The sequence below is a fragment of the Lissotriton vulgaris genome, chromosome 12, assembly GCF_964263255.1.
Source record: "Lissotriton vulgaris chromosome 12, aLisVul1.2, whole genome shotgun sequence".
In the NCBI taxonomy this organism is placed as follows: Eukaryota; Metazoa; Chordata; class Amphibia; order Caudata; family Salamandridae; genus Lissotriton; species Lissotriton vulgaris.
Window position 1 is genome coordinate 87,874,570 of NC_141700.1, and position 17,036 is coordinate 87,891,605.

At 45.0% G+C, this 17,036-nt stretch overlaps 1 protein-coding gene across 8 annotated transcripts in view; it reads right to left on the reverse strand.

The window, feature by feature from the left end:
• Positions 1–16,717, reverse strand: part of ELAVL1 (ELAV like RNA binding protein 1) — a 96,013-nt gene extending 79,296 nt beyond the window's left edge. For 2 of the 8 annotated variants that reach the window (XM_086947299.1, XM_086947295.1), the window contains exons 1-2: positions 16,331–16,601; positions 10,040–10,137 (exon numbers count right to left, since the gene is read on the reverse strand). The gene's annotated coding sequence lies outside the window, so the exon portion shown is untranslated. Of the gene's footprint in view, positions 1–10,039; positions 10,138–16,330 lie in introns of all 8 variants that reach the window. The other 6 variants (XM_086947298.1, XM_086947294.1, XM_086947296.1 and 3 more) reach the window with 6 other exon arrangements.
• Positions 16,718–17,036: the final 319 nt, after the last annotated feature.

Sequence of the window (17,036 nt, forward strand, 5' to 3'; positions counted from 1 at the left end):
CGTTTTGTAGAGTATTTTTGTACAAGTGCATTAAATAAATAGGGGAACACTGTTTTCTGTAAGTGTACCCTACAGAAAACGAGTACATTCTAATTGAATAAGAAAGGATGCATACTACATGCACTGTCATGATTTTCATGTGGACGGATGTGGTAGAAGAGATTACTTTGTTCGATTCACATGGGATGCCCCTATAGCATACAGTGTCAATTATGCTACAACGAATAATTAGGTGAAGTGACGACACTACTTCCTGCGAGAAAAGTAGAAACATAAATTACAAACTGCTGCAGCTGTCAAGCTTATGATCGAATAGGAACATTCATAAACACATACTTCGTACAAAATAACTGCGTTTATGCAAAGTACCGACATTTGAGTGGGGAAAAGTTAGATGTGACTGTTGTTTTCATCGGTGCCTCTAGAAAGGCACAGTCCAAACAGTTCTCACTGACAAAGAGAGCCTAGCTCTTAAATTGGCTGCCTCGTGAGCTCAAGGAATCTCCCTGGTGCATATGCTTATGCTGATGGCGCGTGTCCTTCCCTAACCTTCCATAAACACTTAACGCAAACCCAGAGAAAGGACTAGAAAAAGATAATTTTCAAAACAAAATTTTTTTTAAACGGGTAAAGCGAGAAGTGCAGCAAGCTGCCTGCCGTCCTCTCCATCACTGAAACGCCATGGCATAGTCTTTTGCAGCAGTGGCAGTGTAGGTATTAGATCGCCTTGTCACATAAATACTGTCAAAAGTCATGGCATGTCACTTACTGTGGTGCAATAGGTAATCAGACCTTCCAGGATATCGTGCGTGCCCAAGTACCACCCTATACAAGTACCACCCTATACTCCTGGCCACATCACTACATGTGATTTTGCAGGTGGGGTGACCACAATGCAAGTTGCACTGTCACTGAATACTTATTTTATTTACATATATTTAAATTGTGTGTACCGGATGCCTGAATTGCTTCTAGGGGCAGAGAGAAAAGAGAAGGATGCAAGAAAGTGTGGAACATGTTCTTGAAGAGATGCGTTTCCAGCAGTTTCTTTAAAGTGAGCAGGTTGTTTGCGTTGCACAGGTGTGGGGATTGGTAGGGGCGGGCAGCTACTTAGAAGAAACTTCTGGATTCGCCATTGGACTTGGGAATCCATAGGGAGTTCTGCATGTTGGGAGTTTAGGGGTTAGGAGAGGGTGCATTCACAGTACACATATAGCTGCAGAGAACCGAAAGTGCACCGTGCATCACAACAAGGCAGAAGTAGGGCTGTGAGCCAAAGAGTGTGCATCACGGTGGACTCGGGTGAACTCTGCATTTGACATCTCACTCGGTCACGCCATCACCTACTACAGGTCTGGTTCGACAACAAGCAGAGCACGCACTTCAAGAGACCAATGGTGCTGACTGTCCAAAGACGTCACGCCCCTGGAATACTTCACCACTTCATTTCCCCACGACCAGCACCAAGATTTGACACGTTGAGAATTCCCAAACCATATCCAGAGATACACTTGAATATCTGTACATGCTTTGAGGGAAACAAAGTGTCTACATTGTAATTAAACCAAATATTCATAGCTTCATGTTAAATAACTAAAAAAGCTAAGATATCTGTGTTTGTTGTAGGAAAAATGGCCAAATAAAATGCCGCAAAATTGCCACTAAATTTCCATTTTTGTGCCGCTAAATTTGCGAATCCATGCCGCTATATCCTGTTGGGTCTACATAGTGGTGCTACCATTGGGATAGACCCATCAGAAACTTAGCACAGTATGAGTTGCCATTTTATACCTACAACTCTCCATTGTTTATTACTATAGTATATTCGAAGCACTAATCAAAGCCCTAGGTGGGCGCATGTTTATGGACCATTTAATGGTTTTATATGCTATTCAGGAAGACTATTTGGAACAGTGACAAAAGAGTGCGGATATTTCCTTATGAAATGATTTGTGTTGGGTTACAAAAAGTTATTTATAGGGACTTTTATGTAGCACAAACGTATACCGAGGGAAACAAAGCTGTGCAATTTAGGAGAGTGTTAATTGGCAAAAAAGTATTTACAGAAGCCATTCGATGTTTCACTAAAACTTTTATATACATTTATAAAGTTCACGGTACATTGTCCTTTACTAGTTTGACTGATTGGGATTATGAATTTTTGAATTATTTGAGGGGTAAGTTAGTTTGCAGAACTATGTGCTAGGGTCCATTCTACAAGTGATCCGCATGTACCTAGGTCCAAGCATGTTCAGTGGCTTGTGTTGATTATACTCGGATGCCCTCCGGAGTCGAAATGGTCATTCTAGTTGTAAGGACTCTACAATTATCTTTAAGTACTTGGTTGATCAGTTTGTATGAATTTCCGGTGGACTTAAAGTTCCACACCCTCCGTAATTTTTCTTTTTTGAATTTCGGCGGTTCCAGATGAAGTGAATCTGCGCTCGAGTGCCTGATGTCTTCAGGATCACTTCAGTTTTTTCCTAGGTATTTTAGGGTATCTCGATGAGCGGTGTGTTATGGAGGTGGTTTGGAGAATAAAGGTTTCTATTGTTTGCCACGCCAGGTCTTGAAAGAGTCAATGTGATGTGGTCATAACTTTTCTGTCCTGAGAGATATCTGGGTATTCTGTTGAGTGTTGCTTTCACAGGGGTGCATTGCCTTTTGGGTGTAACAGTCAACGATGCATTCCTGTGGTCCAGTCTGTATTAACACAATGGCCAGAAACACGTTTTTTAGATCGTACTCTACAATTAAAGGCGTGATCTTCTGGAAGAGCTTTAAATAATACATGGCATTTCTTGCTGTGGTGGTTGAGTCTTTGGTGATTTCTAGATAGCTAGAGTTATACTTAAGTTTCTCGTTCAGGGGAGGATGTCATTTGGCCATGAGATTTTAACCCCTTCGCTGCTGATGACGAGCTCAGCTCGTCATCAGCCACGGGTGGCGTGTGCTGATGACGAGCTGAGCTCGTCATGTAATGTGGTAATTAGAAAATAGCCGCACAGCGCAAAAATCGCCGCAGCAGCGATGCGGTAAAGGCAAAGCTGTGTACCATCTACAGAGAGGTGGTAATTGAGGATGGATTCTTTGAGGATGGAAGTCTGATGTTGCATACAGAGGTTGAATTAAGTGGAGGGCAGGATTGATCTTTGTGGTATGTGTTGGTTGACTGGGACACTGTTGGAGTGAGTCCTTCCATTTGACTAATTGTGAGCGCCTGTTGAGGTATAGATGAGCCAGTTCAAAACATTCTTTGATTCCCATGCGTTTTTCTAGGGTGTTATGTAGTGTTGCGGGGTCCACTGTGTCGAAGGAAAATAGGTCTAGAAGAATTGGCAAGCATGAGTTCCCAATATATGTCAGCAATGACATTTGGGATAGTCGTTTCTGTGATGCAGCCTTCTCTGAATCCTGACTGAAGTATGTCGAGAAGGCTGTGGTATTTCTTTTACGCGTTGAGCGAGCTGGGCTTTTGCTAGAAAAGGTAGGTTACTTACCGGACAGAAGTTGTTTAGGTCTTTAAGGTCGCCCCTGCTTTCTTGAGGAGCAGAGTTATTTATCTCAGTTTTATGCTGTTTGCCACTGTAAGTTGAGTAGCTGATGAAGTTGGTCCAAGCTACTAATATATAATTGAGTTTTGATTAGTAGTGATGGGAGTGGAGCTGTAATGGATTTCGCTCGGATAGGATTTTGATGAGTTCATTCCCTTTTAGTGTTTTCAATTCTTGCCATGCTGCGTTGTTCTTCATGGGTACATGGGGTGGGTGTGGTGCAGTTACTTCGTTCTTGGTCATGTTTAGCATTTTCTTTGCTGCTCTAAAGCTCTGTTGCCTCAGAGAGCAGAAATGCATTAATATACACATTACAGTGCGCAGTCTTTGAACACCGAGGCAGGCGAACGCGGCCTGATCAGTCTAACTTTAAATTTCTAGTACAACAAACGATGGGTTGCACATTTCAGACTGACAGGATCAGTAAAGCGCAATCTACACATGTTTTTATACTACAACAGCTATGTGATGCTCAAATGTGAGCTTGTGTGGGAGCAGAAGTATTCCAGTGGCCGGTTAGCTCAGTTGGTGACAGTGTGGTGCTAATAACACGGAGGTCGCTGGTTTGATCTCCATACAGGCAAAGTATTTTTTCTTCTTTTTATAGTTGACTATTCCAATTTTCATGAGGGTTAACTTTACTTCTAATTGTTTTTGATAGATGTATTGTTCCATTCAATTCACCTTTTTGGCAGGACAGGATCACCCCAAATGCAATGAAAGTAACCCTCCTTAAAAAGCAACACTTCCATGTAGTACCAATAAATCACCCTCTCTGCAAACCTGCATTACCTGCCAAAAAACAGTGCTCTATTTACACCACAATCACAAGTTAAGGGCTAAATTCTGACCATTCTACAAAGGTATTCAATAGAGTTTGGAATTACAAGTTAAGTGATAGTGGTCAGGACCTTGCAGTTTTATCCTGAAGGATTCGGACAAGTCGATCCTGCCCATTTGTTTTTTGCTTATATCAGGACAAGTCAGGAAAAAAAGAAATCATGCATTCCTTCCAGGAATTATTGCTTTGCGTTCAGCTGCTACCCTGCCTTCCCAGTCACATTTACAAATGTTTTTAAAACGTGCTTTATGAGCTTTTGGCATCTGCAAGGTGGTGCTGGGTTCTTCCTTTCTTTAGAATACTCTGTTGTGTGTCTTTCTGTTTTTTAATATACAGCTCCAAAACAAGTGTCCACCCAGTAAGGTTCTGGTATGGGTGACTATTCTTTGTTTATGAAAAATACCAGTGGGTGGAGCGTCAAAAATCACTGTTTTTATATTATTCCCGTACTTCGGCAGCAAGTTTGCTTTTACCAACCAGTTGTCCTGGTCTTTAGGTGTGCAGCAACTGCTGCTAAGCACTTTGTAGGAGTTCGGGGTGCAGGTTTGATTTTGAATGATAGGTCTCTGAATTGGTAATGTTTTCTGTCTACAAAAAAGCACAAGAATTGTTTGCGCTTATGGTTCATTGGAATGTGAGTACATCTGTTAGATGTGTGGTCGCCATATAGTTTCCCTGTCGAAGCTGCAGTATGACGTCTTGCAGTGCTGTCATTTTGAATTTGTGTCTTTAATAACTTGATTAGGAAATGGATGTCTAGTATAGGAATTAAGATCGGTCTATCAGAAATATGATGGTCAGTTTCCTTGGTTGAGCTCCTTCCTGGGCACTCTCTCAATGGCCTTTTTCTGTAGCAATTCTGTCAGTTCTCGTTGTAGCCAGGTCTTTTCTCTTGTGTGGGTGTTTTTTTTGGTCCTCGCACTGGTGGGTGTTTGACCAAATTCTTTGTTGTGCTGGATGATGTTGAGTATCTTGCATGAAGTGACCATATTCCATTCCTGAAAGACTGCTTCTTCCCCTCCCCTACCCCAAACAGGTATTTCCCAGTGGATGTTTATCTCTAGGTCTTCGGTGTTCTTTCAACGTCAGCTGTTTCCTTTTAGACTGAGCCTGATCCATCGACCAGGTTGCCTTCCTCCTCGCTCGACAACCCTAGGTGTCATCTGTGGAGTCTCGTTCTGCCCCTGCATGGCACAGTGCGCTTGCCTTTGTATCCCTTTTGCTTAGAAGGTCTTCAGTTTGAATTCTGCACAGGCCTCACAATTGTCTGTACTGGGGTCTCTTGGTGGACAAAGGTTGCACAGCTAATGGCTGTCCTTCTGGGCAAATTTGCTATGACACTTCGGGCAGAATCAAAAAGGTGAATTTTTCTCATCACAAGAAACAGGGGGCCCTTGTCAGTGCATTCTCCGGTATTTTCTGGATGTAAAGTCTCTTACTACTGCTATTTCTTGCGCCTTGGATCAGTGTCAACAGTTTTTCTCTATAAGGTCAGCGATTCGCTTGACAAACTTTTTAGATAATGTTTCAGCGACTGGAGAGTCTTCAGCAATGCTTCCCAACACAATGGCAGGAAAACGAATCTGAAGATGGTGACGACGTGTTAAGGTTTCCAGGGAGGGGTGTATGGAGTCATGAGAGGTTGGACTAGCCACCAATGGTTGGGACAGTCGACGCTCAACAACAAAAAGAGGCAAGAGAAGGACTAATACACAAGGAGAGAGTTCTGGACCCAACCACTAGATGGCGGAATATAGTACAGTATGGGAATCGAGAAAAGATGCACGCTGCAAAACAATTACACCAAGGAAAACCAATATTTTGTGAAAGATCCGGGCCCTCACATGTGCTGAAGATCCTAAACATACTTAACACGCTGAGCCTCAACACTGTCCTACGTGTTTTCGTTTCAGGGGATAGAAAAGGAAATGCCTAGACAGTTACTTTCCTTTGCAATGTTTACTTTGCCACTGTTCACAGTCTTTATACCTGTGGCATCTTCCTTTACACGGATCTACTTCAATGGACATGTGTATACAGAATATTACTAGCAACTACAGGTAACTTTAAAGATTAAGGACCTTGAGTGGGCCGACACCTGCCACTCCTCCAAGATAAAACCCACACACAATACAAATCCAAGTATGCTCTCTACATCTTTAGAGGTACCGCCTCTTGTTGGGACAAAATGTACAGGTACTTGGGACTGTTGCCACAAGTATAGGACAGTGATTAATTTATTTAGAGTTTTATATAGCGCGAACAAGATCTTTGCAGATATCAGAGCGCTTTACAGAAACAGTAGGTAGGAAAACAAACTTTTGAAAACAGTGTAATATACGGTAGGGAGTGAGTTGCAAAGTAGGGTAGTACTTGCACAAGAGTATGCACACTAATAACAATCTAGAAGCAATAATATTGAAGCCGTGCAATGACGATTCGAGTAAGATTATAGCACCCCAGAGGGTGAGTAAACACACTGTTGAGAACGGAATAATAGGCAGTAGTAAATGGATTGCAAGTTAGTAGGGCACTCAGGTCAGAGTGTACATCCCTAGTAAACAATCTGGAAACAAATATTAAGGCATCCGTGCTATGATTTTAGTCCAGTAGCAGTCGTATAAGAGTCTAATATAGATAAGCAATCAGGTAGCCGGTAGACTAGGAGCCCTGTACTGTCATTGATCCAGTAGCAATAGGGTTCAGGTGAACTTAGCCATAAGGATGGCTTTTACCTCTTTCTTGAAAAGTACAGAGGAGGGGATAAGCCTAGTTTCTGGCGGGAGTGCATTCCAGATCCTGGGTGCCATTCCTGAGAAGGAGCGTTTGTATGTTTTTTCCTTCCGGAATCTGCGAGGTTTCAGGAGGAGATTCTTTGTGCTTCTGTTGGATCTTGAGCCTCCTGATATAGTCAGTTTGTGAGTGAGGTAGTTGGGTGCCTTGTGGTGTACGGCCGAATGTGTCATACAGGCAATTTTCAGCTGTACTCTGGCTTCAAACGGCAGCCAGTTCAGGGCTTTTAGGTCAGGGGATATGTGCGAGTGTTTTCTTGAACCAGTGATGAGCCTTGCGGCCGCGTTCAAGGAGGCTCGTAGGGGCGCCGTTGTTGTTAGGGGGAGCCCGCTGAGAGCCACAATTCCGTAGTCTATGCGAGGAATGACTAGGGCTTGTACAACAGTTCGGAAGTCCTTGGGTGGTAGGAAGGGTTTGAGTTTTCTCAGCGTGTTGATTTGGAAGTTGGCACCCTTGGTTGCTTTGCTAATATGCTGCTGCATGTCGAGATTGGAGTCAAGTGTGATGCCAAGGGATTTCGCCGAGTCCACGATGGTGGGGTGGACATTTAGTGCGGTTAGATGATTGAGCCAGGTTTGGGTGATGGCCTTTTTCGCAGGAGGTGAGATCAGAAGGAACTCAGTTTTCAGAGCATTTAGTTTAAGGTGATTGTCGGCCAGCCATGCTTGAGTGTTTCTTAGTGTGGCATTCAGAAGTTTGATGTCTTCAGGGGATTGAAGTTTGAGGTAGAGCTGAGTGTCATCTGCGTACATATGGAAGTGTACATTTGATGCTTGAAGCAAGGTGGTGAGTGGTTCCATGACGAGGTTGAACAGTGTGGGCGATAGGGAGGAGCCTTGTGGGACGCCTAGTGTTACGGGCACAGGCGAGGACAATGCATTGTTGATCTTGAACTTCTGAGACCGGTTGTGCAGAAAGGAAGTGAACCATTTGAGAACCGTCCCAGATATGCCCATTCTGTTTAACAGCTCCAGTAGATTCTCGTGTTTGACCGTATCAAATGCGGAGGAGAGGTCAAGGAGGATGAGGAGGCAGGACTCGTTGTGATCAAGGATTTGGAGGGTGTCATCAATTATGTGTGTCATAGCCGTTTCCGTGCTATGTTTTGCTCTGAATCCTGATTGGTGAGGGTTGAGGAGGTCAAACTGCTCAATGTGTTTTGTCAGTTGGAGTTGTACACATTTTTTTTAGCAATTTGGCCAGAGTGGGGATATTGGTGATAGGTCGGTAATTGTTTAGGTCGGCCGGGTCGGCTGTGGGTTTCTTGAGTATAGGCGTGACCTGCCCTATTTTGAGGGAGTCTGGGATGACTCCTTGTTGCAAGGAACAGTTGATGATTTTAGTCCGGAGTGGGAGGAGCATGGGGGTGAGGGCTTTAACAGCGTTGGCAGGTAGGGGGTCTGTGAGGTGATTGGCGGGTTTCAGGTTGCCGAGCAGCTTGTGAATTGATTCTTCAGTGTAGGTGTCAAAGGACGTCCATGAAGCGTTGTTTTTAGGTTGAGTGTTAGTTATGCCTATGAAGCAGGAGTATCGACTTACGTCGTTGATGAGATCATTCTTTATGTTGTCGGTCTTTTGCTTGAAGAAAGCAGAGAAGTCTTCGCAACTTGGAATATCCTTTGCTGAGCTGTTAGGTTGTGGAGGCTGCGTCTTGGTTTGGGTTTTGACTAGCTCGAACAGTTTTCTTGGTCGGTTTTTTGCTTGGTCCAGCTGTTGGCTAAAGAAGCCTGATTTTGATCGTTTGATTTTTCTGAAGTAAGCGTTTCTCTTACTCTTAAGCGCTCTAAAGTGCCGTGCTGAGGGGTCAGATCTCCACGTGCGCTCTGCCATGCGCATAGCACGTCTGTCCTCATTGAGTCTACCATCATACCATGGGTTCGAGTTCTTGGTGGCGACTCTCTTCATTTGCAGGGGTGCGGCTTCATTGATTATTGTAGACAGTGTTTAGATAGTGGTCGGTCAGTGAATGCACATCAGAGACGCCCGTCTCTGATGTGCAGATATTCAACTATCTCCAAGGCAAGTCTGTGGTCAGACCTGAAGATGACAGGGCAGTGATTCTATAGCCATTTTACCTCACTAAAGGCACTATCTTCCAATATGAAGATCCCATAACCTTAAAAGTAGCAAGAATACGCAGTTTGTATCATAATGCATGTTAGAACACTATTTTCAGATTAATGTCAGATTTCCTTAACCCTAATAAAGATATGCAGACTTTTTCTGTATGCGAAATCACATCCAATAACTTTCGTTGCAGCATCCATTTTAATATACAATAAAGGTGTCTTTCGGACTTCAAAAATGCATACCCTACAATTTCAGATAGAATCTTCAACGGATGTGGCATTTCCACTCATTTAGAATAAGCCCATTCATTACACTTATGGCGATCCTGAGCAACAGCAAGAATTCCAACTAACTTATTCATCAAAGCCCGCTTTGCTAGAAAGTGCTTCAAAACAGCTACCAAGTTTAGGCACCAAACTGTAGTTTTTGTACCATAAGTTACTGAAAGCATGCAATTAGTGATTTTGTAAGCAAAATTAATAAGCCCTACATCCTAATTAGCAATTTACCCACAGCAATGCACAAGGGAACTATCAAGAAACTATTATTCAAGACAACCACTGCTCAGAATGATGAGCGGACTATAAAGGGCTTTCAGATAATAGCAGGTTTGTGTTAAATAAAGATGCAGCCAAGTGCAATCAAGTCCCTTGTGTAATTTTTTTTATTAATCCCTTTTGGTTGAAACTATATGAAGAACGTTGCACTGGGAGATGCCCAATGTTTTCCACATAACTTTCAAAGGAATGAATCCTATTAAGAGTTCAAAGTCCCTGCTTACCGTGTAAATTTTGGCAGGTCTCTTGAAATGTAGATTGTCTGTCCAACAGGGCCACTGTGTTCTTCAGTTGAAGGAAGCTGTACAGCGTCTGGGGGAGTCTGTTAAAAATAATAAAAAATAATTATACACACATTGTCGAAAGACCAATACATCCGCCTACTAGACGTCGGTAGACATAGGGCGTCACAAAAATATTGATGTAACGTGCAAAATAAGAGCCAAAAACTAAAGGGTAAAAAAGCAACCGTCACGGTCAAAAAAAGAGTCAACAAGGCGTTGGTCACAAAATTAACCTTGACATTCAACATCTAGGGAGTGGTTTGATAAAAATAAGACAAAACGTGCTTGGTAACGTAAAAGGATAAAAAATAAATTACAAAAATACACATATCAAATCCAAACCTCTCAACCATACGTTGCTCCCATGGACGTCGACTGTCCTTAGCCACAACCAAATTCTTTTTTTAACTCTCCCCAAATGCATCAGTACTTTTGTTTCTCTTAGTACTAATGGGGTTGCTACTGTTTTCCCTGATAGAAGAGTTGTGGTTGTTGTGCCTGTTGTGGTTCCTGTCACTGCCACGCTGACGGCAGTCTTCCTAGCCTTTGTGGCTGCTCTAGTCAGTTGAATGGTTTCTGCTGGTTTTGTAACTGTTGTGATAGATCTGGTTGCTGCTGTAGTTCCATGCTGAGGTTACAGCTGGGGGTGCAACTAAAGTCTATACTAGTAGGATACCCTGTCACCAATGTGGTCTTATGTAGCAACTGTTGCTTCTAAGGTCACAGCAGTTGGACCTGCCCTTGTGGTAGCTGTTCCGTTTGTGTTGGCAGCTATGGTCTTTGCTGTGCGTGCAAATATAGCTACTATGGAGCTGACTGATCACAGATGTTGCTGTGGTCCCTGCCATGACAGAAACCATCATTAATTAGTGTTGGCAGATCTGGGGGGGGGGGGGGGGGGTTCTGGTCCCTGCCACTGTCGCACATGCAGTGCCTGTTGAGTTTGCAAGTGTTGTTATGGCAGCGGGCACTCCGTGGTAGAAGTGCTTGTAACAGCTCTTAATCATACTGTCATGACATCTCCTGCCCCTCATGGTTATTATTGAAGTTACTGTCCATGACTTTGTGGAAGTAGTTGCTGATGTGCTTCCAACTGTTGCTCCTGCTCTTGTGGTCACTTCTATGGTTTCTGCTATCACTGTTGCTATGGGTCCATGCCACGGTGGTGTGGTGGTAGTTGCCACTGTTGTGCTTACAATGGTGTTGGTTGTCCATGCTGTTCTGGAAGCAGTTGTCAGTTTCACAGTGATTGCTGGGATTCATGGCGAAACAGTGGCTATGTTTATGTCTGATGCCACTGTGACATCTGCTGCTGCTTTTGTGGTCCCTCCTGTGGTAGTTATAAGAAGCTGCTGCCCCCCCACCACCCCCCCAATTATCACTAGGCCTTTCAAAGGAAGTAGTATATCATCAACTTCGAGGGAAAATATAATCCTCTATCGGGCATTAAAACTAATGAATTTAAAAAGCATGCGGTTCACCAATACCCATTGAGACTTTACAACACCTACATCCCAAGTTACCTCATGCGCTTCATGGGAACAGTCCAGACCGAACTGCCAAGCCAGGTCCTCCCTGGATCGGAAATTATCATCTTGGGACCGGTTTCGGGGTATGCCACCCTTCATCAGCCAGGATAGCTTGAATCCAGTGGCACAGTGAGCAAGGGACCCACGTCTGGGAATACCCATCCCACTATGGGCGAAAATTGTAACGGCAACAAATTATGGATGGCATGCTGAATGATTCAAACATTCTCGCCCAGTCAATAAATCTGGGTTAAATCCTTCATTCTTTTGTGCACTACGCCACCCCAGTTTGGACCCAGCCAAATGCAAATCAGTCTTGACCCTGTGCCTCATGGGAACAGTCCAGACCGAACTGCCAAGCCAGGTCCCTTGGCATACCCACCCCACTGTATATGGCTGAGTCCAAACTGGAATGGCATGGTGAGCAAAAAAAACGATGGATTTAGCCCCATTTCTCTGCACTGGGGAGAATGTATGACATTGTTCTGCATTCTGTCCATCAATTGTTCTCTTTGAATTTTTTAATTGCAGCCAAGAACAAGGGGATTGGGTGCATGCGTGCTTCGCATGCCCCACTTTATATAAACTTTTGCTGTAGAATACTCATTATATCAGTAAGTAGGCATGGACAAAGTCAGGTAAGGCCAGGACCTTTAGAGGCACTGTTTGGTATGTAATCTCCATCAAGACAAGCCTCTAAGTAAATGTTTGTTCATAGCCTTGTTGGTCACCCCACGCTTCCCAATTCTGCAGCTAAGGAATTTGAATGGGGATTTGTAAAGCGCGTAGCTACCCTAGGGCGTCCCAGCGCTGAATTGACATGTAGTTCCAGAGGGGGGAGTAGAAGAAGTGAAAGATTATGGGAAGAGACAAGTTTTTAGTTGCTCACGAAAGGCCAAAAGTTAGTGTTCTCTACGCATGGCAAGTGGGAGAGCGTTCCACAGTTTTGGGGGGGAAAAAACCAATCAATCAATCAATCATAGCATTTGTATAGCGCACTACTCACCCGGAGGGCCTCAAGGCGCTTGGGGGAAAGGGGAGGGGGCTGCTATTGCTCGAACAGCCAGGTCTTGAGTTGTCTCCTGAAGGCGAGATGGTCCTGGGTCAGCGGGAGGGAGTTCCATGCCTTGGCCGCCAGGTAGGAGAAGGATCTTCCTCTGGCGGTGGCTCTTCGGATGCGTGGTACGACGGCGAGGCTTGTCGAACGTAGCTGGCGGGTGGGCGTGTAGAAGGTCAAGCGGTCACTGAGGTACTTGGGGCCCAGGTCGTGGAGGGACTTGTGTGCGTGGGTGAGGAGTCTGGACGTGATTCTCTTGCTGACGGGGAGCCAGTGCAGGTCCCTCAGGTGTCCGGAGATGTGGCTGCGTCGGGGGATGTCCAGGATGAGTCGGGCTGAGGCGTTCTGGATGAGTTGGAGTCTTTTCTGTAGCTTGGCTGTGGTTCCGGCGTAGAGGGCGTTTCCGTAGTCCAGTCTGCTTGTGACGAGTGCCTGGTTGACCGTCTTCCTGGTTTCGGTCGGGATCCATCGGAAGATCTTACGGAGCGTGCGTAGGGTGTTGAAGCATGATGAGGAGACGGCGTTGACTTGTCTGGTCATCGAGAGGGAGGAGTCCAGGATGAAGCCCAGGTTGCGCGTGTGGTCTGTTGGCTTGGGTGCGCTGCCTAGGGCCGGGGGCCACCAGGTGTCGTCCCAGGCGGAGGGCGATGGTCCCAGGGTGAGGACTTCCGTCTTGTCCGAGTTCAGTTTCAGGCGGCTGTTCATCCATTCGGCGACGTCTTTCATCCCTTCGTGTAGGCTAGTTCTAGCGTTGGCGGGGTCACTGGTGAGGGAGAGGATCAGTTGGGTGTCGTCGGCGTAGGAGATGATGTTGAGGTTGTGTTGGCGTGCGATGGCTGCAAGGGGTCTCATGTAGACGTTGAAGAGGGTGGGGCTGAGTGATGATCCTTGCGGGACGCCGCAGATGACTTCGGTGGCTTTGGATCGAAACGGGGGGAGGCGGACTCTGTTCTTCCGGCGAGGAACGAGATGATCCATTCCAGAGCCTTCTCCATGGACACCTGTGAAAACCCCTGAAGCACCTAATTTTGAATCATGTGTGCATAAGATGCAGATGGCAGAAGGGTAATTAGTGGAAAAGTTATATGCTCAGAGAGTTGGGGCACTAAGAAAAAATGGAAGGGGGGGATGCTCAGAGAGTTGGGGCACTAAGAAAAAATGGAAGGGGGGGAGGGGGGGGGATGGAATAATACGGGGCTAGGAAAAGTTATGAATTTCTTCTCATTATTGATATGGCTCATAAGGATTTAATCAATTTGAAATGTTTTGATGTACTGTATGGAAAATGTCCCTTTTGTTTTGTCCCCCCTTTGCCTTCTGATGGATAAAAAAAGGCACGTGGTGCAAACAACAAGCGGTAACGACAGGAAGGGGTGTAATGTAAACAACAGGAAGGGTTCCGGGTGCAAGCAACAAAAGGAAGGAGAATGCAAACAACAACATATAGGAGCATGGCTCGAAAAATCCCAAAAAATGGTACTAGTCCTGCAGGCCTAGTACCTTGAAAAATCTCCTCGGCCTACTGTCAACCTACTTGACCTCCGCCTCTGAAAGCGGAGCAAATGTGACAAGATAAGATTTAAAGTGATCTTTATTGCTCATTCACTTTGTGAGTAATAAAAATGCCTTGTAAGCTTGTCACATTTGCTTAGTTTTCAGAGAGAGGACAAAAGTTAGTTTGCCTTCCTACTCGCCAGAAAGGGCGAGTAGGACCTAAGAACAGCTCGCCCTCATTAAATTTAGCTCACAAATGCAAGCAGATTTTTTCGAGCCCTGAGGAGGGTGTGTGCAAAAAGATGGTAACTAGCCTGATGGCAGCAACAATGAAGAGGAAACTAAGCGGGAACAAGTACCTGAATACGAGCAGCGTAGAACACTAACCATGCAGTTAATCAGTATTTGGTCCATGCTCCATCGAAGTGACAAACACTCAAAGAAACGGTCACGTGGCAACAAACAATAAAGGAAAGATGAAGACAACCAATAGTAAGTAATTGACGGCTCTAAGTTTCACTTAAGTTACCGAAATATATATTTTAAGAGTGCTGATCGCACTTTGCTGTGCTTGGGTTCTACAGAGCTATATAGAAGTAGGCTGATGGAATTAAGTTTACTTATTTCAGTAATGCCTTCACGAGTAGCTTGGGAGATATATGGCAAGGCTTGTATCGGTACATGCTGACTGTCACATCCCAGCATCATATAATTAAATGCAACGAGCTCTTTGCTGGACAGCACCAATCACAAAATAAATGCCACTAAGAAACAGGAGGTAAACAAACCCTTTTCCCTCTGTATGGGAAGACATTTTAAAATATACATCAATGCATATTCTCAAGCAATGTAAACCATTAAGCCGGTCCTCGGTTTAAAATGTCAGTATTCTGATACGTTTTATGAAACCACGTCTTAGAGCAAAGTTTTATTACTATACGAAACGCTTGAGTAGAGCTGCTTTATTGGTCTCAACTATGGAGAAGAGTGTACAACAAATATTAACATTTTGTTGAGAAACTTACTTCTACACGTACCAAGACTGCAAGGTATCGCCACAGCGATTAGAATACTAAGTCAGCGATCAGGACCCTCAAGACAACCTACGGCGCTCTCCGCCATACTTCACAAAACATTTCTAAATACGAGCTCCTTTGCAAAGACCGCGCTCTGTCGGACAGCATCCCTAGCAACAATCTCCTTCTGATCCTTCAAACTTTGATTTATCGAAAAGAGCACTCTCGCTATCTTACTACAGACAAATCCATTGACCCCAAGCTCATCCAGCTAGAGGACCAAAGAGGCAGAAGCGCCCCGGTATCTTGCGCACAATACATTCCTAGTAACCATGGCAACTCCTAAATATGCTAAGACTGCTCGCAATCCTACGGACTTAATTAGTACTAAACACCAAGCACTACCCAAAGTCTTGGACGAAATAAAGCAGCGATGTGTATCAAACTCGTGTTGTACCAAAACACCACGACCTTCTAGTTTGACCACAACTCGCTCTATTTTCCATGGCAAAGTTCTACAAGTTCTCACTTTCAACTCTGATCTTGCCCAAACCAGGGCCGTGAAATTACCATCTCTGTTTCTATAAATGTACAGCTAAGATCCTTTCAGTTGTAAATCACCCAGTGCCATCTTTACTTCCTCCTCACGTCTTACCTGAACTTCCCTCAGTTCCGGTCTCAACCATGTTTCCGGACGACTTCTCATCTCAACAGTGCCATCGCTATACACGACCCTTCCCACTTGTGGTTTTGCCTAGACAATATCTAGTCCTGTTCGTAACCCTTTCTATGGTGACACACTTATACTGCCATGATAAACGGACACGATCTATAAAGTGCGATTGTGGCGACCACCATCGCTATGCCCACGCCCCCAAATTGGAAATAAGGCAGGTGAAATCACAAGAGAGTCCCCTGGGGCGAGGGAGACAGGGCTCTTGGTGCACTGGTAGGGATCCAATGTTTTACTTCGGGTGTGAAAGGTATGAGCGTGCTCCAAGGCCCACGGTCCAGCTCCGCGAAGGCCCGCACACAGGCTCTGATTTTTAAAACCACCACACCCCCTACGGCGTCTACACTAGGCTGCACTAAAGTAGAAGAACCCGATTTGCCGTATACACGGTAAACACTATACCTTTCGTTCGTCCGACCTAGGCCGCAAAGCGAGCCTCGGTCTCGCTTGAATACCGTCGCTCTGCCCAGTACCTCGGGTCAAGAAACCTCGTGCCCGAGCGCCCGGCTTGGGACGCGGCCTCCTCGGCGGATTGTATTAACCGCTCCCCTTTGTCTCCTTACCGCAACCCCGCTCCTCCGGACTGCCGCAGTTTAGATCTCGTTTTCGGTTCGGAGTGGACGTTCCAGCGCAGCAACGGCTTCACCGACCAAAAAACACCAGGCGCGGACCCAAAAGGCAGATCACGCCCATTGTCACTGCCATTGGTCCAGCCGAGATAGCGCTGAATTGCCATTGGAAAAGGATAATGCCCGTCAAAGAGTTCGGCTACTCAAACCGTCCCACCGAACGTCACAAAAACCAAGTCTGTCCCTTATTGGTTCCAGGGAATCCATGCCTACTTTGTATTGGTTATTACCGCTGCCGCTCTATTTTCAGTGCATCGTAGTTACTTATCAAAACATACAATTGGCTCCTCGTTATGCACTCTCCCGTTTCATTGGACAGAAGGCTGGCTTTCAATCCCCAATACAGAAGAGCCTAGTTCTACGGAACTTCCTCCATGCTCTAGGAGGTCATGGAGATGAAGGAAGGACGAAAACGGCAGTACTTCTAGAACTGAGAGCCATCTTAGAGTGGTAGAATTCTAGTCACGCATTTGCTGTAA